This window comes from Pseudochaenichthys georgianus, unplaced genomic scaffold (genome assembly GCF_902827115.2).
Source record: "Pseudochaenichthys georgianus unplaced genomic scaffold, fPseGeo1.2 scaffold_691_arrow_ctg1, whole genome shotgun sequence".
Lineage (NCBI taxonomy): Eukaryota > Metazoa > Chordata > Actinopteri > Perciformes > Channichthyidae > Pseudochaenichthys > Pseudochaenichthys georgianus.
The window spans coordinates 68,998-96,686 of record NW_027263245.1 but is presented as its reverse complement, the minus strand read 5'-3'; the positions used below and the strand labels follow the sequence as shown (position 1 = coordinate 96,686).

The 27,689-nt window shown below is 42.4% G+C and overlaps 3 long non-coding RNA genes and 3 other non-coding genes across 6 annotated transcripts; 3 read left to right on the top strand and 3 right to left on the bottom strand.

Moving 5' to 3' along the window:
* Window positions 1-3,812: 3,812 nt before the first annotated feature.
* On the top strand, window positions 3,813-4,111 carry LOC139433598 (uncharacterized). Its single transcript, XR_011643019.1, has 2 exons — window positions 3,813-3,865; window positions 3,978-4,111. It is a non-coding gene; the product is annotated as an uncharacterized lncRNA (long non-coding RNA).
* Window positions 4,112-5,370: 1,259 nt separating this feature from the next.
* Window positions 5,371-5,443, bottom strand: trnav-aac (transfer RNA valine (anticodon AAC)). Its single transcript has one exon. It is a non-coding gene; the product is annotated as a tRNA-Val (tRNA).
* Window positions 5,444-14,252: 8,809 nt separating this feature from the next.
* On the top strand, window positions 14,253-14,551 carry LOC139433597 (uncharacterized). The gene is made up of 2 exons (XR_011643018.1): window positions 14,253-14,305; window positions 14,418-14,551. It is a non-coding gene; the product is annotated as an uncharacterized lncRNA (long non-coding RNA).
* Window positions 14,552-15,843: 1,292 nt separating this feature from the next.
* trnav-aac (transfer RNA valine (anticodon AAC)) lies at window positions 15,844-15,916 on the bottom strand. Its single transcript has one exon. It is a non-coding gene; the product is annotated as a tRNA-Val (tRNA).
* A 7,667-nt stretch (window positions 15,917-23,583) lies between these two features.
* On the top strand, window positions 23,584-23,882 carry LOC139433596 (uncharacterized). Its single transcript, XR_011643017.1, has 2 exons — window positions 23,584-23,636; window positions 23,749-23,882. It is a non-coding gene; the product is annotated as an uncharacterized lncRNA (long non-coding RNA).
* Window positions 23,883-25,173: 1,291 nt separating this feature from the next.
* trnav-aac (transfer RNA valine (anticodon AAC)) lies at window positions 25,174-25,246 on the bottom strand. Its single transcript has one exon. It is a non-coding gene; the product is annotated as a tRNA-Val (tRNA).
* Window positions 25,247-27,689: the final 2,443 nt, after the last annotated feature.

The following is a 27,689-nucleotide window of genomic DNA, read 5'->3' as shown; positions in this document are numbered from 1 at the left end:
TCAGCCTGAGCTCATAGACTCAATCTCTGACCTGCCTTCACCCAAGTACTATCAGCTTCATCCACATTTCATTTGGAAGCCAGAGCATGCGATCACGGACAGGGTGAGAAACAATGGTGTCTTGCCCCGTCTCTATGGTTGTCCCAACCCTCAGGTCGTTTCTTCTGGCGCTGGAAGGCCAAGAGTCATCCTTGGGACAAGCGGCCAGTACTATATTTTAGCTTCGCGACTCACCTGCAAGGTCTGCAAGAAGTACTGGCATGCTGACAAGCCCCAGTGGCTGGAGAAGCTGCCCCAGTGGCTGGAGAAACTGCCCCAGTGGCTGGAGAAGCTACCCCAGTGGCTGGAGAAGCTGCCCCAGTGGCTGGAGAAGCTACCCCAGTGGCTGGAGAAGCTGCCCCAGTGGCTGGAGAAGCTGCCCCAGTGGCTGGAGAAGCTGCCCCAGTGGCTGGAGAAGCTGCCCCAGTGGCTGGAGAAGCTACCCCGGCGCTTCAGCAACATCGTGCCGGCCTTCCTGACGCACACAAAGGCCGTCTGCACATGTGTCCTGGATGAGATGAGGCGCAGCGGCAGATCCCCGAGGACACGTCCAAGCAGCTGGCGGAGGCGCTCAGTCTGCAGTATGAGAGCGCTCACCTGGCCTACCTGCTGTGTGTGCAGGATGTCAGGGATGCTGAGGCAGGAGTCTACGGCCAAAGGACCGTCACTGGGTTCCTCAGACAGGAAGAGGCTCCGGCTCCATGTGGTGGATACTCGGATGGTGATGGCTGGTGTGGAGTCTCTGCCTCTTCCCTCTCCCTGGTCCAGGTGGAGGAGCTCCTCGCTCTGCTGCTTCAGGGGCCTTGGACAGGCCCTGAGGTCAGATCACACTCGCAGAGGGGCTAGGAGGTGGTGCTGTCGTCCGGCAACATGTCTTCCTATGCCATCGTGAAGGAGACTGGAGGATCCGGAGCTGGGTGACGTGCTCTTTTGTTACCAAACACCTAGAGGTGGATTCAACTCCCAGCCTTTGAAGTTCCAATCCAGATACTTCTTGTGTTTCTGCAGAGATGCTGAGTGTAGACATCGTCTGCTTGTGCTGCATCCCTGTGACCTTTTCTCCGCCTGTGGGCAAACACAGAACATGTTTTGAGTTAGTAAAGTTTAACATCCTCAAACCTTTCAATACTGGAGCTGTGCGGTCCACGGGCTAATTTCTGAACATTCATTCTAGGGTTTTACAATCACTAGAAACTCTTTGCAACTTGGTTCTAAATAAACCTGATGGTACATTTAGTAATCTATATCAAATGTGAATGGACACTTGCTGTACTTGCTATTGTTGTCACTAGTGTTTGTTGTTAAGCACAAATACACCACAGCAAAATCGTTGTTTATGAAAAGAACTGCATTAAACCTGATTGTGATTCTGATTCACTGCAATATGGGTAAATGACATAGCATGTTTTACCTCGACCAAACCAATCATATGTAATATCAATTAATACATTTTGGTCACTTTGTACTCTGAACCACTGTGTTATTTATTTATAAATACATCTGTAACTTTAAATTAACTGCCGTCAACAGCCACAAAAAAAAAGATTTGGCCGATCCCACAAATGTATGTTCCTCACAAACGTGGCACCATTTTAAAAAGGTAGGCCTATATATACACACAGGCGTTCCTACGGTATGAGATGGATTGCCAAAAGTATTGTTTCAACAAAGAAAGAATCCAACAAACACACATTTCCTTACTTGTTGTGTTTGGTTATAGAGAGAACGATGCGCACAATGCTAATGTTAGCCTCCCTCAGAGGAAAGCTAAGGCTAGCTGTTAGCACAACAGGCACACGCCGGTCAAACCCGTGGTTTGAAAGATGGAGAAGTGATGCGGTCATGAAGTGTCTCTGATCAAAACTCCCCACGAGGTGCTTCATAAGCAACACACAGCCGCCACAAAGCAACAGCAACTCACGTGCATGTTGACGCCCCCTTAATGCTGAGTTCGAGGACGCATCAGTAATATCCGTTAAATAGAAGATCAAGGGACACATAGCGATCTGTCTCATAATTAGGGTTGGGTATCGTTTGAATTTCCACGATTCCGATTCTACTTTTCGATTCCGGTTCTTAACGGTTCTCGATTCCGGTTCTTTGAGGGGCAGGGTAAAAACATGATACATGCTTCTTCAACCAAAACAATTACATTTATTCGAGAAACTTGTACACAGGTTAGTTTACAGTAATATTCACATTAATCAGTCTGTTTATATTCACTGCTATGTAACTGTAACCTGAAACCACTGAAGCTGCATCAGTGCAACAGTCCGACTTTTAAAGAACAGTTCTTGTTGAGAAAAACCAGCATCTGCCTCTCAGGCGTACCGGGAAGACAGGTTTGAACATTTTGAAGCACTTTAAGCAGAATGACTAGAGACTAGATCTAGGGGGTACAACTCCAAACACCCATATGAAAAAGATCGGTTTACATTTTAATAATTAAATAAGTTTGTGAGCATAACCAGTAACCCATAGCCAATAACAAATACATGGAACGTATTTTAGTTTTGTTGTTCATTCATATCTTTTTTTACTATTTTATTTATGCATATTTTTTGTATCTCTCCAGTTTAAAACGATATGTCTGGTTTACTGTCCTATAGTTTACATTGGAATGATTTCAAACCTGTTTTATCCCAATAATTATAAAGTAGAGCCTTGGAAATATGTGTTTACGTAAATTGTGATCAAGCCGTTTGAGACCCACTGAGATAACTTAGACTAAAGTGAACTATCTAAACACTCAGAGTCCTTTACCTCACTGAGCTGAAGTTATCAGCCTCAGTCTGACTGGAGAGGACTCTCCTCCACATCATTGGAGAAACATCTTCTTCTTCCGTCAGAGCAGCTAGCACCAGATGCTAACAACAACAGCGCCCTCCCTTTCTCCCTCGCTCACTCGCACGTTGGCTGTGAGCTGCGGTTGCCAGATAAGCCAACATCCCCCATTTTCATCACTTGCAGCGCCCATCGTACAGGGGAAATGAAAATGGTAACCGGGATGAAAAGGGTGTTACATTTACTTAATTATGAATGTTGTTACATCAAGGCCAAAAATTAGCATGAGCAGCAACGGTCAAAACAAAAATGGTTCCTCCCAGAGCTGCCAGCGCAGCGCCTCCACAGATCTGGCGCCCGAGGCGAACATCTATAACGCCAGTGCGACGGGCCGGCCCTGGTCTCAGGTTACTGTAGGAAGTGTAGGTACAACCAGAGCCATTTAATAGAAGAGTTACGACATCTCCGTTCACTCCAATGGACCACTTTTTTACAGCAATGGCGGATCGTGGAGCCTCTCAATCGTTCCCCGGAAGTTAGCGCCAAGGCTGGCAGAGCTGTGGAGTTGCAGCATAATACACCAATCCTGACGGACTTTTAAAGGTAAGAAGAAGTTTAAAGATGTATATTGCGGATATTATCAGTACATCTGATTCAAATGAACATGTGTATTAAAGGATGTCAGTGGATTATCCCTAAATTAGTAGATTTAGGGAACGTTTACAGATAACAGATTAAGCTAGCATACCGAAGCAAGTTAGCAACACACGTTGAACAGCCTTTTAATTGTAAATTCCGTTCTCTCTATGTCATTTCGTCCAACATGTTGAATTAGAGAAGAGGGGCTTCTAAACGGGATTGTATGCGGGGGTGGAGGGAGTTAAATATAACTTTGGTGCGTGTAAGAGTGAGTGTTTTTAGCAGAGCCATATTGTGTCCTTGTGATTCTGTTGATTATTACCTGTCTGTATAATGTTGCAGCTCAGCTGATTCTGGATTGATGGCAAAGGGAGAGGGACTTAAGTGAGAGTGAAAACACAAGGTACGTTTAATACTACTGTTTTATATAAGTAAACACGTTATCTCCCCAAGGCAATAGGTGTGCTATATAGGTGTGTATAACCCTTTCTCCTGTCTGTTGCTCCCTCTCTCAGCACAAGAACCAGAGGGGGGTTCAATGGAGCCTGAATACCTGCACTGAGACCCTCACCCTGCACCCTGAGTCTCAACTCTCAATGTTTTTCAAGCCTTTCCCTGTTTTTTTGTATTAAACAAAACATTAAGCTTTCCCAATGGTGTGGTTTTCGTTTTGTGAAAAAGTGCAAATGCAGTGTTTGTATATAAATCACATATTTTGTTGCTGTTGGTCGTGAAATTGCTCCTGCTGACTTGAGCCAGCCATTTTTTCCTCCGCTCTGTGTCAGTGGGGAAGCCGTACATTCGTACTCCTTTCTCTGAGCGATTTGAGCATCCCCAGGCAGCACAGCAAACCATGGTGGCGACTAGGAGGCAGCACAGCAAACCAGGACAACACGGAGGAAAAGGCACCGACAAACTGCATGATATGCTATTCAATGTTTATTGAATTCCATGTATTTGCAATGGATGTTCCTAAAACAACACATTTAACATCATCATCATCATATCCTGTCGGTCTCCTGTCCTTTCTGAAAGCCATAAAGACGACATTAGTCATTTAGATAACTTGTGTCCTCAATTACCAGGGGATTACTGAAACTACCATGAATTTAAGAAAATGGTAGAAATGAATCCAATCTGAATTTTAAAGCATTACTTTAGATCCCCTCCCTCTAAATGTATCAATAAACATTAGAAAGTGATCCTCCTGACTACCATACAAGTTTAAGAAGATAATATTGGTTTGAAAGAATTCAAGCTATAAATAAACAGCAACAGGCTCTTTAACCAAGGCACTGTTAGTAACATGTAAACTAGTTGTTCACACTAATCCTAATATTATCACTTAATATTAGCAAATTCGATTTTATTTTTGAAAACATATTGATGTAAATACATACACATATCGATTTGTTGTATAAATATTGCAAATCAAAACCTTTATTCACTAATAATTACCAAAAATCGTAGTTCTATCTCCTGTTATCAATGCATTCACATTGCCCGCCATGAACTTCCGGGGAACGATCCCTCGTCTACATGAACCACGTGACGATAACCGTTTTTGGACTTCCGGTGTCGTAACTCTTCTATTAAATAGCTCTGGGTACAACGCTACATTTCCCGCCCCGCTGCAGTCATGCAGTAGGCTACGGAGAGCGGCGAGAAACATTTCCTCAGGCATCGAAAAGCGGAACCGAAATTCACATTTCTAAATGATGCCGTTGGAATCGAAATGTTCTCGGTACCCAACCCTACTCATAATTGACATGAACACAAAATAAAAATGTTGTCAATTATTACAAGATAATTTCGCTTTTCTCGACATTTTGGCATTTTTCAATCAATGACGCCTTTCTATCTATTTCATTTATTTGATATATATGTGGAAGCAAACAAGACATAATGAGTTTCCGCCCGGTCTCGAACCGGGGACCTTTCGCGTGTTAGGCGAACGTGATAACCACTACACTACGGAAACAGATGAAAGGGATTTTGCCGCCTGTCAAACAGGAGAGCAGGGTTCGATTCCCGGTCGCGACGAGAGTTTTCCTCCACTTCAGAAAATGAAACTCACAAGGCCCAACTTAGAAAAACACATTTCAGCGATAAGAAATGACATTTAAATGGTTTAAGAGGCATGCAATGCTTCAGGACCTGCAATGGGGATGACACTGATTGATAACAAAACAACCAATAGTTATTTTAGCACAATTCTAACATTCACATGTTCAACTGACATGCTGTGTAAATACAAGCCATTATAACTTGGGCTCTAAAATCGAGTCTCATGAAATCTTTCAATTCAAACGAAAGCAGATTGTCAAAGCCCTGAGCCGGAGTCAAACTGAAACCTACGGATCTCGCACGGCAATAGTAAGGCTTAACTCCCTTAACTTTTACCATTCATTCTCTATGGTAGTTCTTATCACTACGGATGTCATATATTTCTGGCCACAAGCTGTATTTCGGGGGCGCTCTTTCCTAAAGTATGTGACCCAAAGTGATTGATGAGCATTTGTGGGAAAAGGGATACACAAAAAGTCATTAATAACATAACTTTTCTGTGTTTTATTTTTTAGACAGGGGATAATAATCGTAGAAATAGAATGCATACGTGATTGCTATTTTTTTGTTGTGTCCAATACAAAACTCAAAAATCATTTGTACTCAACATGTTTTTAATGTGAAAATGAACTCACACACTAATTAGACGAGTTAGGGAATGCAGTTGGTCAATGAATGTCCCTTTGTCTGCTGCCTTCATGGACTGTATACAAATCCTGACAGTTGGTTACACATGTTCAGAGGGAGGCAATATGTTCTATTTCTTACTTTTAATCTAGGACCATATAATACAAAAAAAACCTCAAATAATCCCCATTGTGGAATCAATATCATTTGAATTACAAGGTACATTTCTCTGCTCTTTCCAAAGTCCACAATGTATAATTTCCAGGGTGCGCTACCCCGCAGAAGTGAATGAATAATATCTCTTTTCTCTATACTGCTATTTTTCAATCTATGCTGCCTTTTTTATCTACTTTATGTTGTGTATTTGGAGACAAGCAAGACAAAGATGTGTTAACCACACTACGGAAACTGATGAAAGGGCTTTTGCCGCCTGTCAATCACAATAGCCGGGGTCGATTCCCCGTCGGGACGAGTTTATCACCACTTCTTTGAAAGATACAATGGCACTCAAAACACGCAGTGCTTTTGAGCTACTCGCCTTATTTTCAAGTTCTTAACAGCATCCCGGGACCTATGCACAGCTTCTCCTGTATCTGTGTTCCAGCCATCTGCCATCAAGATAGTATTCAATATCGCTAGTAGTAAACATCCGGAAAACGCTTTTGGTTTAGTGTTAGCTAAACTAGCACTTGGCGCTAGCTACAGTTAGCCAACAGGTAGGCTACATATACAGTAGCCTAACTGTGTACAGCGTTTGAAACTAAAAGCGACAGAAATGACAGATACATTAGGGTTGATTTGTAAGTAACAGCCACTACGAAGAAGCTAACAAGCTAAAAGGCAACCACACACTACTGCTCATAGATTGTAATCGTTGCCATAGATACAGGTAGTTCTTCTTCTTGTTTAGATATCACTCGAGTAAAAGCAACACAATAACCTAGAAAATGAATACTTCAAGTTTAACTGTTGGGCTGACATATAAACATAAATAAAATGCTAAATTAACTACGAATGTAATATATTGTTTGCCAAAAGCAGGCGCTGTGTCGACCCCGTTTCCAGGGACAGCAGCGACGGAGGAGCAGCACCAACAGCAACAGGATAAGAGATTACATTGCCGACAAAATTCGAGTAATATCACGCAACCTACATCCCGTAAAATGTATCAAACGTAAGTGGGGCTTATTTTTTCTGTGACTAAACAAATCTCATATTAGTACACTTCTTTTGTTAGTTTTGACGTCTTACACTGTGTATTGTTAGCTAAGGCAGTGGTTCCCAAACGGTGTGCCGTGAGGCAAGTCCGGGTGTGCCGTGGTATTTTGTGACAACCATACGTTATTATTGCAATATACAACTACATAAAAATAATTATTTTTTTATTTACTATATCAGTACTTTGTAGGTTTATATGTACGTAATCTGCGCGACTACATCTCCACCTGCAGTGCTGCATACACATGGCTGAGTCAGCGATAACTCTCGAGGGGTGGAGGACGTATGCCCATTATTTTGAATTCATCCGAAGAATAGACAGGAATGTGACGGTGAGGTGCAAACTGTGTCCAGGCCAGAAGCTGTTATCCACTGCTGGAAACACCGCGTCAAACCTCAACAAGCACCTGCAAAGAACACATGCTAAGGTGGAGCTACCCCACACGCTATTTGTTGTTTATATCACAGTCTGTTCTTCTTCTCTGTCTTCCGGTTGTTGCCTGTTTTGAATGACGAATACACACTACCGCCGCCTGCTGGTAAGGAGAGTTATTGCCACTCACGCATGCGCAGTTCGTACGTGCTCGGCTGAAGTCTTTGCGGTGTCTGGTTCCAGTGCAACACATGGCCAACACGCAGGAGAACACGCTGACGCAACAGAGTGAGCAGAGATAGACTGCGCAAAATATACAGATAGCAGGAGACAGAGGACAGCCATGGTCAGATAGCAGGAGACAGAGGACAGCCATGGTCAGATAGCAGGAGACAGAGGACAGCCACGGTCAGATAGCAGGAGACAGAGGACAGCCACGGTCAGATAGGAAAACATTCAGGATGGAAACTGAACTAAAGAGAACATTTGAAACGTTAGCAGTCTGCGTGATCTGCCTGCAGGGAGGGGCGGGCCGGCCCTGCGAGTAAAGTAACGAGTTACTTTATGTAGAGAGTAACGAAGTAGTGTAATACTTAAGTAATATGTAATATGTAATATATTACTTTTTTTTAGTAACGACTCTGCTGAAATGTTACATTTATAATTTGTAGTTCAGGACCATGGACAATGCAGCTTCCTTGCATTGACAGTTCTCTGTGCTGAGTTTCCTTTGTCTCATTTTTAATGTTGTGACCTGTCTGGTTTAAATGAGTGTGTTGCTGCTTTGATGAAGCCTAATTTGATAACGTTTCAAATTCATTTCTGAAATATTTCGTTACTAAATATTTCATGAGTAATATAGTTGTCTTTGTTACATTTTATTTGGCATTTGTAAATAATTATGCACATTTACAGATATTTTACATATGAGTGATAACACGTGTTATCAGGGCTATTTTGCACAATAGGTGTGCCTTGAGATTTTGACTTGTCCTTTGGTGTGCCTTGGGCACAAAAAGTTTGGGAACCACTGAGCTAAGGTAATGTAACGTACTGTTAGCTAACGTCTTTACAATATCAATGTCAGCTTAAACAGCAGCTAAGGTATTACTTTTTACTTACGTCAAAGAGTTGTCAATTGTGTTTTAAAGTGTATCTTGTCAATACTGATCCAGAATCCAAAAATCTGTGCGTTTAAAAATCATATTTTACCTACCGTTTAGTCCATACAATTTCATCATGATTTTTTTGCAACAGAAGAATTTACTACTGTGCATTTTAAATAGTAAATACTACAGTATTCAGTCTCTTTTTAAATAAACTCCAGGTACAAAACTAATAGAGAATTATTATTGTTATATCTGTCCATCCATTTTAGCTATTTTCTTTGATGCATTTGTGATTATAAGATGGGTAAATATGTTACCCATCTGCTATATAGTGCTTAAAACAGCTGCAAGGCCCCAGTGAGCACATGTTACTCTGAAAACATTCAATGTCACGGCAAGACGTGGGTTTTTCCATTTATTTGGTTGTATTCCAATAAGCCAACATATAAAGAACATTGGTTTCACCTGTGGCATGTCATTCTGGTGCAGCAATCACACCACCACCTCCAATACACACCTTATCAGCTGGTGCCCAAAACCACCTTTAGAAATTGCTTTGCTTAACTTAAATAATTACAACAAAAGTCATTAAAATAAAACAATTATGAATTTCACATTAACACAAACAGCTAAATTACATACATTTATTTATATAGCACCATTCAAGTGCTTTACAAAAATGAAAGACATTAAGAAAATGGCATTTAAAATCAGTCATTAAAAAGCAAAGATAATAAAATTAACATTAAAAGAAAAATACCTGAATCAAAGTTAGAATGCCGTTTCAGATGTGAATAGTTCAATTAAAAGCAGCGGCAAAAAGAAAAGTCTTCAGCAAGGATTCACTATTGTTGTAATCAACCACATGTGCAGGGCAATGGAGTAATACATCTGCCTGCCTGTCCACCTTCCTCTCCGTCATGTAATATAAAAGTTGTGACCAAAACATTACAAATCAGTGTTTTTCTGTGTGCAGGATGAAGGAGACCAACTTTTCCCAGGGAAGATAAGGATGTCTTCAGGAAGGGTCCATCTGGCCACCTGCGAAGGACCCTTCAGAGGAGGGAATGAGAATCAAATCCTTCCCTTCAGGACAAGTCTGCCCCTCAGAAGCATGTGAGGACAAATGCTCTCACTGAGGTCCTTCAGGGGGGAGGGGATGTGTCCGCCCGACTCGAGGTGATGGGGGAATATTTATTCCAGTTTCATTCCTTGTGAATGATGTCGGCTCCACCAGTAACCTGACGGGAAAGGTGGAAGAGGAGGAGAGAGGTGGGACCTTCAGCCATCAAAGGCCACGCAAGACGCTGTCCTCGATGAAGGTATTGATGTCTGTGATACGCTTTAATCATGGCAGTCATATATTTAAGGCTTTATTACATGTTCTCTTGTTGTGTGTGTACTCTGGTGTTTCACAGATCTGCCTTGTCCAGCGCCTCCTGCCCCTCTGGTCGCAGCACAGCAGCCTGCAGCCTCTGTCCCGGGCTATAGTCAGGATGTTGCCCACTGGAACTGCTCCCACCAGCAGAACATTTGGATGAAGACTGATTTGGAAACATTGGGTCTGTGGCCAGGTTCAAGTCCCGTGCGACACCTTACGAACATGTTGTCCCTGTGGCGTTATCCGCCTCAGTCTGAGCTCATAGACTCAATCTCTGACCTGCCTTCACCCAAGTACCATCAGCTTCATCCACATTTCATTTGGAAGCCAGAGCATGCGATCACGGACAGGGTGAGAAACAATGGTGTCTTGCCCCGTCTCTATGGTTGTCCCAACCCTCAGGTCGTTTCTTCTGGCGCTGGAAGGCCAAGAGTCATCCTTGGGACAAGCGGCCAGTACTATATTTTAGCTTCGCGACTCACCTGCAAGGTCTGCAAGAAGTACTGGCATGCTGACAAGCCCCAGTGGCTGGAGAAGCTGCCCCAGTGGCTGGAGAAGCTACCCCAGTGGCTGGAGAAGCTGCCCCAGTGGCTGGAGAAGCTGCCCCAGTGGCTGGAGAAGCTGCCCCAGTGGCTGGAGAAGCTGCCCCAGTGGCTGGAGAAGCTGCCCCAGTGGCTGGAGAAGCTACCTCGGCGCTTCAGCAACATCGTGCCGGCCTTCCTGACGCACAAAAAGGCCATCTGCACATGTGTCCTGGATGAGATGAGGCGCAGCGGCAGATCCCCGAGGACACGTCCAAGCAGCTGACGGAGGCGCTCAATCTGCAGTATGAGAGCGCTCACCTGGCCTACCTGCTGTGTGTGCAGGATGTCAGGGATGCTGAGGCAGGAGTCTACGGCCAAAGGACCGTCACTGGGTTCCTCAGACAGGAAGATGCTCCGGCTCCATGTGGTGGATACTCGGATGGTGATGGCTGGTGTGGAGTCTCTGCCTCTTCCCTCTCCCTGGTCCAGGTGGAGGAGCTCCTCGCTCTGCTGCTTCAGGGGCCTTTGGACAGGCCCTGAGGTCAGATCACACTCGCAGAGGGGCTAGGAAGGTGGTGCTGTCGTCCGGCAACATGTCTTCCTATGCCATCGTGAAGGAGACTGGAGGATCCGGAGCTGGGTGACGTGCTCTTTTGTTACCAAACACCTAGAGGTGGATTCAGCTCCCAGCCTTTGAAGTTACAATCCAGATACTTCTTGTGTTCTGCAGAGATGCTGAGTGTAGATATCGTCTGCTGTGCTGCATCCCTGTGACCTTTTCTCCGCCTGTGGGCGAACACAGAACATGTTTGAGTTAGTAAAGTTTAACATCCTCAAACCTTTCAATACTGGAGCTGTGCGGTCCACGGGCTAATTTCTGAACATTCATTCTAGGGTTTTACAATCACTAGAAACTCTTTGCAACTTGGTTCTAAATAAACCTGATGGTACATTTAGTAATCTATATCAAATGTGAATGGACACTTGCTGTACTTGCTATTGTTGTCACTATGTTTGTTGTTAAGCACAAATACACCACAGCAAAATCGTTGTTTATGAAAAGAAACTGCATTAAACCTGATTGTGATTCTGATTCACTGCAATATGGGTAAATGACATAACATGTTTTACCTCGACCAAACCAATCATATGTAATATCAATTAATACATTTTGGTCACTTTGTACTCTGAACCACTGTGTTATTTATTTATAAATACATCTGTAACTTTAAATTAACTGCCGTCAACAGCCACAAAAAAAAGATTTGGCCGATCCCACAAATGTATGTTCCTCACAAACGTGGCACCATTTTAAAAAGGTAGGCCTATATATACACACAGGCGTTCCTACGGTATGAGATGGATTGCCAAAAAGTATTGTTTCAACAAAGAAAGAATCCAACAAACACACATTTCCTTACTTGTTGTGTTTGGTTATAGAGAGAACGATGCGCACAATGCTAATGTTAGCCTCCCCTCAGAGGAAAGCTAAGGCTAGCTGTTAGCACAACAGGCACACGCCGGTAACCCGTGGTTTGAAAGATGGAGAAGTGATGCGGTCATGAAGTGTCTCTGATCAAAACTCCCCACGAGGTGCTTCATAAGCAACACACAGCCGCCACAAAGCAACAGCAACTCACGTGCATGTTGACGCCCCCTTAATGCTGAGTTCGAGGACGCATCAGTAATATCCGTTAAATAGAAGATCAAGGGACACATAGCGATCTGTCTCATAATTAGGGTTGGGTATCGTTTGAATTTCCACGATTCCGATTCTACTTTTCGATTCCGGTTCTTAACGGTTCTCGATTCCGGTTCTTTGAGGGGCAGGGTAAAAACATGATACATGCTTCTTCAACCAAAACAATTACATTTATTCGAGAAACTTGTACACAGGTTAGTTTACAGTAATATTCACATTAATCAGTCTGTTTATATTCACTGCTATGTAACTGTAACCTGAACCACTGAAGCTGCATCAGTGCAACAGTCCGACTTTTAAAGAACAGTTCTTGTTGAGAAAAACCAGCATCTGCCTCTCAGGCGTACCGGGAAGACAGGTTTGAACATTTTGAAGCACTTTAAGCAGAATGACTAGAGACTAGATCTAGGGGGTACAACTCCAAACACCCATATGAAAAAGATCGGTTTACATTTTAATAATTAAATAAGTTTGTGAGCATAACCAGTAACCCATAGCCAATAACAAATACATGGAACTTATTTTAGTTTTGTTGTTCATTCATATCTTTTTTTACTATTTTATTTATGCATATTTTTTGTATCTCTCCAGTTTAAAACGATATGTCTGGTTTACTGTCCTATAGTTTACATTGGAATGATTTCAAACCTGTTTTATCCCAATAATTATAAAGTAGAGCCTTGGAAATATGTGTTTACGTAAATTGTGATCAAGCCGTTTGAGACCCACTGAGATAACTTAGACTAAAGTGAACTATCTAAACCCTCAGAGTCCTTTACCTCACTGAGCTGAAGTTATCAGCCTCAGTCTGACTGGAGAGGACTCTCCTCCACATCATTGGAGAAACATCTTCTTCTTCCGTCAGAGCAGCTAGCACCAGATGCTAACAACAACAGCGCCCTCCCTTTCTCCCTCGCTCACTCGCACGTTGGCTGTGAGCTGCGGTTGCCAGATAAGCCAACATCCCCCATTTCCATGACTTACAGCGCCCATCGTACAGGGGAAATGAAAATGGTAACCGGGATGAAAAGGGTGTTACATTTACTTAATTATGAATGTTGTTACATCAAGGCCAAAAATTAGCATGAGCAGCAACGGTCAAAACAAAAATGGTTCCTCCCAGAGCTGCCAGCGCAGCGCCTCCACAGATCTGGCGCCCGAGGCGAACATCTATAACGCCAGTGCGACGGGCCGGCCCTGGTCTCAGGTTACTGTAGGAAGTGTAGGTACAACCAGAGCCATTTAATAGAAGAGTTACGACATCTCCGTTCACTCCAATGGACCACTTTTTTACAGCAATGGCGGATCGTGGAGCCTCTCAATCGTTCCCCGGAAGTTAGCGCCAAGGCTGGCAGAGCTGTGGAGTTGCAGCATAATACACCAATCCTGACGGACTTTTAAAGGTAAGAAGAAGTTTAAAGATGTATATTGCGGATATTATCAGTACATCTGATTCAAATGAACATGTGTATTAAAGGATGTCAGTGGATTATCCCTAAATTAGTAGATTTAGGGAACGTTTACAGATAACAGATTAAGCTAGCATACCGAAGCAAGTTAGCAACACACGTTGAACAGCCTTTTAATTGTAAATTCCGTTCTCTCTATGTCATTGCGTCCAACATGTTGAATGAGAGAAGAGGGGCTTCTAAACGGGATTGTATGCGGGGGTGGAGGGAGTTAAATATAACTTTGGTGCGTGTAAGAGTGAGTGTTTTTAGCAGAGCCATATTGTGTCCTTGTGATTCTGTTGATTATTACCTGTCTGTATAATGTTGCAGCTCAGCTGATTCTGGATTGATGGCAAAGGGAGAGGGACTTAAGTGAGAGTGAAAACACAAGGTACGTTTAATACTACTGTTTTATATAAGTAAACACGTTATCTCCCCAAGGCAATAGGTGTGCTATATAGGTGTGTATAACCCTTTCTCCTGTCTGTTGCTCCCTCTCTCAGCACAAGAACCAGAGGGGGGTTCAATGGAGCCTGAATACCTGCACTGAGACCCTCACCCTGCACCCTGAGTCTCAACTCTCAATGTTTTTCAAGCCTTTCCCTGTTTTTTTGTATTAAACAAAACATTAAGCTTTCCCAATGGTGTGGTTTTCGTTTTGTGAAAAAGTGCAAATGCAGTGTTTGTATATAAATCACATATTTTGTTGCTGTTGGTCGTGAAATTGCTCCTGCTGACTTGAGCCAGCCATTTTTTCCTCCGCTCTGTGTCAGTGGGGAAGCCGTACATTCGTACTCCTTTCTCTGAGCGATTTGAGCATCCCCAGGCAGCACAGCAAACCATGGTGGCGACTAGGAGGCAGCACAGCAAACCATGGTGGCGACTAGGAGGCAGCACAGCAAACCAGGACAACACGGAGGAAAAGGCACCGACAAACTGCATGATATGCTATTCAATGTTTATTGAATTCCATGTATTTGCAATGGATGTTCCTAAAACAACACATTTAACATCATCATCATCATATCCTGTCGGTCTCCTGTCCTTTCTGAAAGCCATAAAGATGACATTAGTCATTTAGATAACTTGTGTCCTCAATTACCAGGGGATTACTGAAACTACCATGAATTTAAGAAAATGGTAGAAATGAATCCAATCTGAATTTTAAAGCATTACTTTAGATCCCCTCCCTCTAAATGTATCAATAAACATTAGAAAGTGATCCTCCTGACTACCATACAAGTTTAAGAAGATAATATTGGTTTGAAAGAATTCAAAGCTATAAATAAACAGCAACAGGCTCTTTAACCAAGGCACTGTTAGTAACATGTAAACTAGTTGTTCACACTAATCCTAATATTATCACTTAATATTAGCAAATTCGATTTTATTTTTGAAAACATATTGATGTAAATACATACACATATCGATTTGTTGTATAAATATTGCAAATCAAAACCTTTATTCACTAATAATTACCAAAAATCGTAGTTCTATCTCCTGTTATCAATGCATTCACATTGCCCGCCATGAACTTCCGGGGAACGATCCTCGTCTACATGAACCACGTGACGATAACCGTTTTTGGACTTCCGGTGTCGTAACTCTTCTATTAAATAGCTCTGGGTACAACGCTACATTTCCCGCCCCGCTGCAGTCATGCAGTAGGCTACGGAGAGCGGCGAGAAACATTTCCTCAGGCATCGAAAAGCGGAACCGAAATTCACATTTCTAAATGATGCCGTTGGAATCGAAATGTTCTCGGTACCCAACCCTACTCATAATTGACATGAACACAAAATAAAAATGTTGTCAATTATTACAAGATAATTTCGCTTTTCTCGACAATTTTGGCATTTTTCAATCAATGACGCCTTTCTATCTATTTCATTTATTTGATATATATGTGGAAGCAAACAAGACATAATGAGTTTCCGCCCGGTCTCGAACCGGGGACCTTTCGCGTGTTAGGCGAACGTGATAACCACTACACTACGGAAACAGATGAAAGGGATTTTGCCGCCTGTCAAACGGGAGAGCAGGGTTCGATTCCCGGTCGCGACGAGAGTTCTCCTCCACTTCAGAAAATGAAACTCACAAGGCCCAACTTAGAAAAACACATTTCAGCGATAAGAAATGACATTTAAATGGTTTAAGAGGCATGCAATGCTTCAGGACCTGCAATGGGGATGACACTGATTGATAACAAAACAACCAATAGCTATTTTAGCACAATTCTAACATTCACATGTTCAACTGACATGCTGTGTGAATACAAGCCATTATAACTTGGGCTCTAAAATCGAGTCTCATGAAATCTTTCAATTCAAACGAAAGCAGATTGTCAAAGCCCTGAGCCGGAGTCAAACTGAAACCTACGGATCTCGCACGGCAATAGTAAGGCTTAACTCCCTTAACTTTTACCATGCATTCTCTATGGTAGTTCTTATCACTACGGATGTCATATATTTCTGGCCACAAGCTGTATTTCGGGGGCGCTCTTTCCTAAATGATGTGACCCAAAGTGATTGATGAGCATTTGTGGGAAAAGGGATACACAAAAAGTCATTAATAACATAACTTTTCTGTGTTTTATTTTTTAGACAGGGGATAATAATCATAGAAATAGAATGCATACGTGATTGCTATTTTTTTGTTGTGTCCAATACAAAACTCAAAAATCATTTGTACTCAACATGTTTTTAATGTGAAAATGAACTCACACACTAATTAGACGAGTTAGGGAATGCAGTTGGTCAATGAATGTCCCTTTGTCTGCTGCCTTCATGGACTGTATACAAATCCTGACAGTTGGTTACACATGTTCAGAGGGAGGCAATATGTTCTATTTCTTACTTTTAATCTAGGACCATATAATACAAAAAAAAACCTCAAATAATCCCCATTGCGGAATCAATGACATTTGAATTACAAGGTACATTTCTCTGCTCTTTCCAAAGTCCACAATGTATAGTTTCCAGGGTGCGCTACCCCGCAGAAGTGAATGAATAATATCTCTTTTCTCTATACTGCTATTTTTCAATCTATGCTGCCTTTTTTATCTACTTTATGTTGTGTATTTGGAGACAAGCAAGACAAAGATTTGTTTCCGCCCGGTCTCGAACCGGGACCTTTCGCGTGTTAGGCGAACGTGATAACCACACTACGGAAACTGATGAAAGGGCTTTTGCCGCCTGTCAATCACAATAGCCGGGGTCGATTCCCCGTCGGGACGAGTTTATCACCACTTCTTTGAAAGATACAATGGCACTCAAAACACGCAGTGCTTTTGAGCTACTCGCCTTATTTCCAAGTTCTTAACAGCATCCCGGGACCTATGCACAGCTTCTCCTGTATCTGTGTTCCAGCCATCTGCCATCAAGATAGTATTCAATATCGCTAGTAGTAAACATCCGGAAAACGCTTTTGGTTTAGTGTTAGCTAAACTAGCACTTGGCGCTAGCTACAGTTAGCCAACAGGTAGGCTACATATACAGTAGCCTAACTGTGTACAGCGTTTGAAACTAAAAGCGACAGAAAAGACAGATACATTAGGGTTGATTTGTAAGTAACAGCCACTACGAAGAAGCTAACAAGCTAAAAGGCAACCACACACTACTGCTCATAGATTGTAATCGTTGCCATAGATACAGGTAGTTCTTCTTCTTGTTTAGATATCACTCGAGTAAAAGCAACACAATAACCTAGAAAATGAATGCTTCAAGTTTAACTGTTTGGCTGACATATAAACATAAATAAAATGCTAAATTAACTACGAATGTAATACATTTTTTGCCAAAAGCAGGCGCTGTGTCGACCCCGTTTCCAGGGACAGCAGCGACGGAGGAGCAGCACCAACAGCAACAAGATAAGAGATTACATTGCCGACAAAATTCGAGTAATATCACGCAACCTACATCCCGTAAAATGTATCAAACGTAAGTGGGGCTTATTTTTTCTGTGACTAAACAAATCTCATATTAGTACACTTATTTTGTTAGTTTTGACGTCTTCCACTCTGTGTATTGTTAGCTAAGGTAATGCTTACTGTTAGCTAACGTCTTTACAATATCAATGTCAGCTTAAACAGCAGCTAATGTATTACTTTTTACTTACGTCAAAGAGTTGTCAATTGTGTTTTAAAGTGTATCTTGTCAATACTGATCCAGAATCCAAAAGTCTGTGCGTTTAAAAATCATATTTTACCTACTGTTTAGTCCATACATTTTCATCGTGATTTTTTTGCAACAGAAGAATTTACTACTGTGCATTTTAAATAGTAAATACTACAGTATTCAGTCTCTTTTTAAATAAACTCCAGGTACAAAACTAATAGAGAATTATTATTGTTATATCTGTCCATCCATTTTAGCTATTTTCTTTTATGCATTTGTGATTATAAGATGGGTAAATATGTTACCCATCTGCTATATAGTGCTTAAAACAGCTGCAAGGCCCCAGTGAGCACATGTTACGCTGGAAACATTCAATGTCACGGCAAGACGTGGGTTTTCCATTTATTTGGTTGTATTCCAATAATCCAACATATAAAGAACATTGGTTTCACCTGTGGCATGTCATTCTGGTGCAGCAATCACACCACCACCTCCAATACACACCTTATCAGCTGGTGCCCAAAACCACCTTTAGAAATTGCTTTGCTTAACTTAAATAATTACAACAAAAGTCATTAAAATACAATTATGAATTTCACATTAACACAAACAGCTAAATTACATACATTTATTTATATAGCACCATTCAAGTGCTTTACAAAAATGAAAGACATTAAGAAAATGGCATTTAAAATCAGTCATTAAAAAGCAAAGATAATAAAATTAACATTAAAAGAAAAATACCTGAATCAAAGTTAGAATGCCGTTTCAGATGTGAATAGTTCAATTAAAAGCAGCGGCATAAAGAAAAGTCTTCAGCCTGGATTTAAAAGTAGTCAGAGTGCAGCGGACCGGCAGGTTTCTGGGAGTTTGTTCCAGATGTTTGGAGCATCGTAACTGAACGTCTCCGTGTTTAGTTCTGGGGACAGAAAGCTGACCAGGTGACATAAACCGATGCAGAGCTCCAACAGTAGTCTCTGTGCTTTGTGACTGAAAGGATTCACTATTGTTGTAATCAACCACATGTACAGGGCAATGGAGTAATACATCTGCCTGCCTGTCCACCTTCCACTACGTCGGGTCATGTAATATAAAAGTTGTGACCAAAACATTACAAATCAGTGTTTTTCTGTGTGCAGGATGAAGGAGACCAACTTTTCCCAGGGAAGATAAGGATGTCTTTCAGGAAGGGTCCATCTGGCCACCTGCGAAGGACCCTTCAGAGGAGGGAATGAGAATCAAATCCTTCCCTTCACGACAAGTCTGCCCCTCAGAAGCATGTGAGGACAAATGCTCTCACTGAGGTCCTTCAGGGGGGAGGGGATGTGTCCGCCCGACTCGAGGTGATGGGGGAATATTTATTCCAGTTTCATTCCTTGTGAATGATGTCGGCTCCACCAGTAACCTGACGGGAAAGGTGGAAGAGGAGGAGAGAGGTGGGACCTTCAGCCATCAAAGGCCACGCAAGACGCTGTCCTCGATGAAGGTATTGATGTCTGTGATACGCTTTAATCATGGCAGTCATATATTTAAGGCTTTATTACATGTTCTCTTGTTGTGTGTGTACTCTGGTGTTTCACAGATCTGCCTTGTCCAGCGCCTCCTGCCCCTCTGGTCGCAGCACAGCAGCCTGCAGCCTCTGTCCCGGGCTATAGTCAGGATGTTGCCCACTGGAACTGCTCCCACCAGCAGAACATTTGGATGAAGACTGATTTGGAAACATTGGGTCTGTGGCCAGGTTCAAGTCCCGTGCGACACCTTACGAACATGTTGTCCCTGTGGCGTTATCCGCCTCAGCCTGAGCTCATAGACTCAATCTCTGACCTGCCTTCACCCAAGTACTATCAGCTTCATCCACATTTCATTTGGAAGCCAGAGCATGCGATCACGGACAGGGTGAGAAACAATGGTGTCTTGCCCCGTCTCTATGGTTGTCCTAACCCTCAGGTCGTTTCTTCTGGCGCTGGAAGGCCAAGAGTCATCCTTGGGACAAGCGGCCAGTACTATATTTTAGCTTCGCGACTCACCTGCAAGGTCTGCAAGAAGTACTGGCATGCTGACAAGCCCCAGTGGCTGGAGAAGCTGCCCCAGTGGCTGGAGAAGCTACCCCAGTGGCTGGAGAAGCTGCCCCAGTGGCTGGAGAAGCTACCCCAGTGGCTGGAGAAGCTACCCCAGTGGCTGGAGAAGCTGCCCCAGTGGCTGGAGAAGCTGCCCCAGTGGCTGGAGAAGCTACCCCGGCGCTTCAGCAACATCGTGCCGGCCTTCCTGACGCACACAAAGGCCGTCTGCACATGTGTCCTGGATGAGATGAGGCGCAGCGGCAGATCCCCGAGGACACGTCCAAGCAGCTGGCGGAGGCGCTCAGTCTGCAGTATGAGAGCGCTCACCTGGCCTACCTGCTGTGTGTGCAGGATGTCAGGGATGCTGAGGCAGGAGTCTACGGCCAAAGGACCGTCACTGGGTTCCTCAGACAGGAAGAGGCTCCGGCTCCATGTGGTGGATACTCGGATGGTGATGGCTGGTGTGGAGTCTCTGCCTCTTCCCTCTCCCTGGTCCAGGTGGAGGAGCTCCTCGCTCTGCTGCTTCAGGGGCCTTTGGACAGGCCCTGAGGTCAGATCACACTCGCAGAGGGGCTAGGAAGGTGGTGCTGTCGTCCGGCAACATGTCTTCCTATGCCATCGTGAAGGAGACTGGAGGATCCGGAGCTGGGTGACGTGCTCTTTTGTTACCAAACACCTAGAGGTGGATTCAGCTCCCAGCCTTTGAAGTTCCAATCCAGATACTTCTTTTGTTCTTCAGAGATGCTGAGTGTAGACATCGTCTGCTGTGCTGCATCCCTGTGACCTTTTCTCCGCCTGTGGGCAAACACAGAACATGTTTTAGTTAGTAAAGTTTAACATCCTCAAACCTTTCAATACTGGAGCTGTGCGGTCCACGGGCTAATTTCTGAACATTCATTCTAGGGTTTTACAATCACTAGAAACTCTTTGCAACTTGGTTCTAAATAAACCTGATGGTACATTTAGTAATCTATATCAAATGTGAATGGACACTTGCTGTACTTGCCATTGTTGTCACTATGTTTGTTGTTAAGCACAAATACACCACAGCAAAATCGTTGTTTATGAAAAGAAACTGCATTAAACCTGATTGTGATTCTGATTCACTGCAATATGGGTAAATGACATCATAACATGTTTTACCTCGACCAAACCAATCATATGTAATATCAATTAATACATTTTGGTCACTTTGTACTCTGAACCACTGTGTTATTTATTTATAAATACATCTGTAACTTTAAATTAACTGCCGTCAACAGCCACAAAAAAAAGATTTGGCCGATCCCACAAATGTATGTTCCTCACAAATGTGGCAGCATTTAAAAAGGTAGGCCTATATATACACACAGGCGTTCCTACGGTATGAGATGGATTGCCAAAAAGTATTGTTTCAACAAAGAAAGAATCCAACAAACACACATTTCCTTACTTGTTGTGTTTGGTTATAGAGAGAACGATGCGCACAATGCTAATGTTAGCCTCCCCTCAGAGGAAAGCTAAGGCTAGCTGTTAGCACAACAGGCACACGCCGGTAACCCGTGGTTTGAAAGATGGAGAAGTGATGCGGTCATGAAGTGTCTCTGACCAGAACTCCCCACGAGGTGCTTCATAAGCAACACACAGCCGCCACAAAGCAACTCACGTGCATGTTGACGCCCCCTTAATGCTGAGTTCGAGGACGCATCAGTAATATCCGTTAAATAGAAGATCAAGGGACACATAGCGATCTGTCTCATAATTAGGGTTGGGTATCGTTTGAATTTCCACGATTCCGATTCTACTTTTCGATTCCGGTTCTAACGGTTCTCGATTCCGGTTCTTTGAGGGGCAGGGTAAAAACATGATACATGCTTCTTCAACCAAAACAATTACATTTATTCGAGAAACTTGTACACAGGTTAGTTTACAGTAATATTCACATTAATCAGTCTGTTTATATTCACTGCTATGTAACTGTAACCTGAACCACTGAAGCTGCATCAGTGCAACAGTCCGACTTTTAAAGAACAGTTCTTGTTGAGAAAAACAAGCATCTGCCTCTCAGGCGTACCGGGAAGAAAGGTTTGAACATTTTGAAGCACTTTAAGCAGAATGACTAGAGACTAGATCTAGGGGGTACAACTCCAAACACCCATATGAAAAAGATCGGTTTACATTTTAATAATTAAATAAGTTTGTGAGCATAACCAGTAACCCATAGCCAATAACAAATACATGGAACGTATTTTAGTTTTGTTGTTCATTCATATCTTTTTTTACTATTTTATTTATGCATATTTTTTGTATCTCTCCAGTTTAAAACGATATGTCTGGTTTACTGTCCTATAGTTTACATTGGAATGATTTCAAACCTGTTTTATCCCAATAATTATAAAGTAGAGCCTTGGAAATATGTGTTTACGTAAATTGTGATCAAGCCGTTTGAGACCCACTGAGATAACTTAGACTAAAGTGAACTATCTAAACACTCAGAGTCCTTTACCTCACTGAGCTGAAGTTATCAGCCTCAGTCTGACTGGAGAGGACTCTCCTCCACATCATTGGAGAAACATCTTCTTCTTCCGTCAGAGCAGCTAGCACCAGATGCTAACAACAACAGCGCCCTCCCTTTCTCCCTCGCTCACTCGCACGTTGGCTGTGAGCTGCGGTTGCCAGATAAGCCAACATCCCCCATTTCCATGACTTACACGCCCATCGTACAGGGGAAATGAAAATGGTAACCGGGATGAAAAGGGTGTTACATTTACTTAATTATGAATGTTGTTACATCAAGGCCAAAAATTAGCATGAGCAGCAACGGTCAAAACAAAAATGGTTCCTCCCAGAGCTGCCAGCGCAGCGCCTCCACAGATCTGGCGCCCGAGGCGAACATCTATAACGCCAGTGCGACGGGCCGGCCCTGGTCTCAGGTTACTGTAGGAAGTGTAGGTACAACCAGAGCCATTTAATAGAAGAGTTACGACATCTCCGTTCACTCCAATGGACCACTTTTTTACAGCAATGGCGGATCGTGGAGCCTCTCAATCGTTCCCCGGAAGTTAGCGCCAAGGCTGGGAGAGCTGTGGAGTTGCAGCATAATACACCAATCCTGACGGACTTTTAAAGGTAAGAAGAAGTTTAAAGATGTATATTGCGGATATTATCAGTACATCTGATTCAAATGAACATGTGTATTAAAGGATGTCAGTGGATTATCCCTAAATTAGTAGATTTAGGGAACGTTTACAGATAACAGATTAAGCTAGCATACCGAAGCAAGTTAGCAACACACGTTGAACAGCCTTTTAATTGTAAATTCCGTTCTCTCTATGTCATTTCGTCCAACATGTTGAATTAGAGAAGAGGGGCTTCTAAACGGGATTGTATGCGGGGGTGGAGGGAGTTAAATATAACTTTGGTGCGTGTAAGAGTGAGTGTTTTTAGCAGAGCCATATTGTGTCCTTGTGATTCTGTTGATTATTACCTGTCTGTATAATGTTGCAGCTCAGCTGATTCTGGATTGATGGCAAAGGGAGAGGGACTTAAGTGAGAGTGAAAACACAAGGTACGTTTAATACTACTGTTTTATATAAGTAAACACGTTATCTCCCCAAGGCAATAGGTGTGCTATATAGGTGTGTATAACCCTTTCTCCTGTCTGTTGCTCCCTCTCTCAGCACAAGAACCAGAGGGGGGTTCAATGGAGCCTGAATACCTGCACTGAGACCCTCACCCTGCACCCTGAGTCTCAACTCTCAATGTTTTTCAAGCCTTTCCCTGTTTTTTTGTATTAAACAAAACATTAAGCTTTCCCAATGGTGTGGTTTTCGTTTTGTGAAAAAGTGCAAATGCAGTGTTTGTATATAAATCACATATTTTGTTGCTGTTGGTCGTGAAATTGCTCCTGCTGACTTGAGCCAGCCATTTTTTCCTCCGCTCTGTGTCAGTGGGGAAGCCGTACATTCGTACTCCTTTCTCTGAGCGATTTGAGCATCCCCAGGCAGCACAGCAAACCATGGTGGCGACTAGGAGGCAGCACAGCAAACCATGGTGGCGACTAGGAGGCAGCACAGCAAACCAGGACAACACGGAGGAAAAGGCACCGACAAACTGCATGATATGCTATTCAATGTTTATTGAATTCCATGTATTTGCAATGGATGTTCCTAAAACAACACATTTAACATCATCATCATCATATCCTGTCGGTCTCCTGTCCTTTCTGAAAGCCATAAAGACGACATTAGTCATTTAGATAACTTGTGTCCTCAATTACCAGGGGATTACTGAAACTACCATGAATTTAAGAAAATGGTAGAAATGAATCCAATCTGAATTTTAAAGCATTACTTTAGATCCCCTCCCTCTAAATGTATCAATAAACATTAGAAAGTGATCCTCCTGACTACCATACAAGTTTAAGAAGATAATATTGGTTTGAAAGAATTCAAAGCTATAAATAAACAGCAACAGGCTCTTTAACCAAGGCACTGTTAGTAACATGTAAACTAGTTGTTCACACTAATCCTAATATTATCACTTAATATTAGCAAATTCGATTTTATTTTTGAAAACATATTGATGTAAATACATACACATATCGATTTGTTGTATAAATATTGCAAATCAAAACCTTTATTCACTAATAATTACCAAAAATCGTAGTTCTATCTCCTGTTATCAATGCATTCACATTGCCCGCCATGAACTTCCGGGGAACGATCCTCGTCTACATGAACCACGTGACGATAACCGTTTTTGGACTTCCGGTGTCGTAACTCTTCTATTAAATAGCTCTGGGTACAACGCTACATTTCCCGCCCCGCTGCAGTCATGCAGTAGGCTACGGAGAGCGGCGAGAAACATTTCCTCAGGCATCGAAAAGCGGAACCGAAATTCACATTTCTAAATGATGCCGTTGGAATCGAAATGTTCTCGGTACCCAACCCTACTCATAATTGACATGAACACAAAATAAAAATGTTGTCAATTATTACAAGATAATTTCGCTTTTCTCGACAATTTGGCATTTTTCAATCAATGACGCCTTTCTATCTATTTCATTTATTTGATATATATGTGGAAGCAAACAAGACATAATGAGTTTCCGCCCGGTCTCGAACCGGGGACCTTTCGCGTGTTAGGCGAACGTGATAACCACTACACTACGGAAACAGATGAAAGGGATTTTGCCGCCTGTCAAACGGGAGAGCGGGGTTCGATTCCCGGTCGCGACGAGAGTTCTCCTCCACTTCAGAAAATGAAACTCACAAGGCCCAACTTAGAAAAACACATTTCAGCGATAAGAAATGACATGTAAATGGTTTAAGAGGCATGCAATGCTTCAGGACCTGCAATGGGGATGACACTGATTGATAACAAAACAACCAATAGCTATTTTAGCACAATTCTAACATTCACATGTTCAACTGACATGCTGTGTGAATACAAGCCATTATAACTTGGGCTCTAAAATCGAGTCTCATGAAATCTTTCAATTCAAACGAAAGCAGATTGTCAAAGCCCTGAGCCGGAGTCAAACTGAAACCTACGGATCTCGCACGGCAATAGTAAGGCTTAACTCCCTTAACTTTTACCATGCATTCTCTATGGTAGTTCTTATCACTACGGATGTCATATATTTCTGGCCACAAGCTGTATTTCGGGGGCGCTCTTTCCTAAATGATGTGACCCAAAGTGATTGATGAGCATTTGTGGGAAAAGGGATACACAAAAAGTCATTAATAACATAACTTTTCTGTGTTTTATTTTTTAGACAGGGGATAATAATCATAGAAATAGAATGCATACGTGATTGCTATTTTTTTGTTGTGTCCAATACAAAACTCAAAAATCATTTTTACTCAACATGTTTTTAATGTGAAAATGAACTCACACAATAATTAGACGAGTTAGGGAATGCAGTTGGTCAATGAATGTCCCTTTGTCTGCTGCCTTCATGGACTGTATACAAATCCTGACAGTTGGTTACACATGTTCAGAGGGAGGCAACTATGTTCTATTTCTTACTTTTAATCTAGGACCATATAATACAAAAAAAAACTCAAATAATCCACATTGTGGAATCAATGTCATTTGAATTACAAGGTACATTTCTCCGCTATTTCCAAAGTCCACAATGTATAGTTTCCAGGGTGCGCTACCCCGCAGAAGTGAATGAATAATATCTCTTTTCTCTATACTGCTATTTTTCAATCTATGCTGCCTTTTTTATCTACTTTATGTTGTGTATTTGGAGACAAGCAAGACAAAGATGTGTTAACCACACTACGGAAACTGATGAAAGGGCTTTTGCCGCCTGTCAATCACAATAGCCGGGGTCGATTCCCCGTCGGGACGAGTTTATCACCACTTCTTTGAAAGATACAATGGCACTCAAAACACGCAGTGCTTTTGAGCTACTCGCCTTATTTTCAAGTTCTTAACAGCATCCCGGGACCTATGCACAGCTTCTCCTGTATCTGTGTTCCAGCCATCTGCCATCAAGATAGTATTCAATATCGCTAGTAGTAAACATCCGGAAAACGCTTTTGGTTTAGTGTTAGCTAAACTAGCACTTGGCGCTAGCTACAGTTAGCCAACAGGTAGGCTACATATACAGTAGCCTAACTGTGTACAGCGTTTGAAACTAAAAGCGACAGAAAAGACAGATACATTAGGGTTGATTTGTAAGTAACAGCCACTACGAAGAAGCTAACAAGCTAAAAGGCAACCACACACTACTGCTCATAGATTGTAATCGTTGCCATAGATACAGGTAGTTCTTCTTCTTGTTTAGATATCACTCGAGTAAAAGCAACACAATAACCTAGAAAATGAATGCTTCAAGTTTAACTGTTGGGCTGACATATAAACATAAATAAAATGCTAAATTAACTACGAATGTAATACATTTTCTGCCAAAAGCAGGCGCTGTGTCGACCCCGTTTCCAGGGACAGCAGCGACGGAGGAGCAGCACCAACAGCAACAAGATAAGAGATTACATTGCCGACAAAATTCGAGTAATATCACGCAACCTACATCCCGTAAAATGTATCAAACGTAAGTGGGGCTTATTTTTTCTGTGACTAAACAAATCTCATATTAGTACACTTCTTTTGTTAGTTTTGACGTCTTACACTCTGTGTATTGTTAGCTAAGGTAATGCTTACTGTTAGCTAACGTCTTTACAATATCAATGTCAGCTTAAACAGCAGCTAATGTATTACTTTGTACTTACGTCAAAGAGTTGTCAATTGTGTTTTAAAGTGTATCTTGTCAATAGAGAGGCGAAGTCCCTCCCTTTCCGGGAGCCTCCATGGGACCCCGGAAGCGTAAAATTATACATTGAAGTCAATGGAGAGAGAAAGGTTATCTTTTGATCGCGTTTGAATTGTGCCACGAATGACACATATGATGTTTGTCAATTTAAAAGAATATTTTGCAAGTCAAAAAAATTAAAATGTGTCGTAAAACTGTGAAGTTACACATTTGTTTGTGTGAAACCGCTGAGTGAACTACAGGTCTCTGGTCTCACACAATACGCGTCACCATCACAAAGACGGCCGTCACGTGAGCAAATTTCACAGTTCTTTCAGAATGAGAATAAAAGTATAA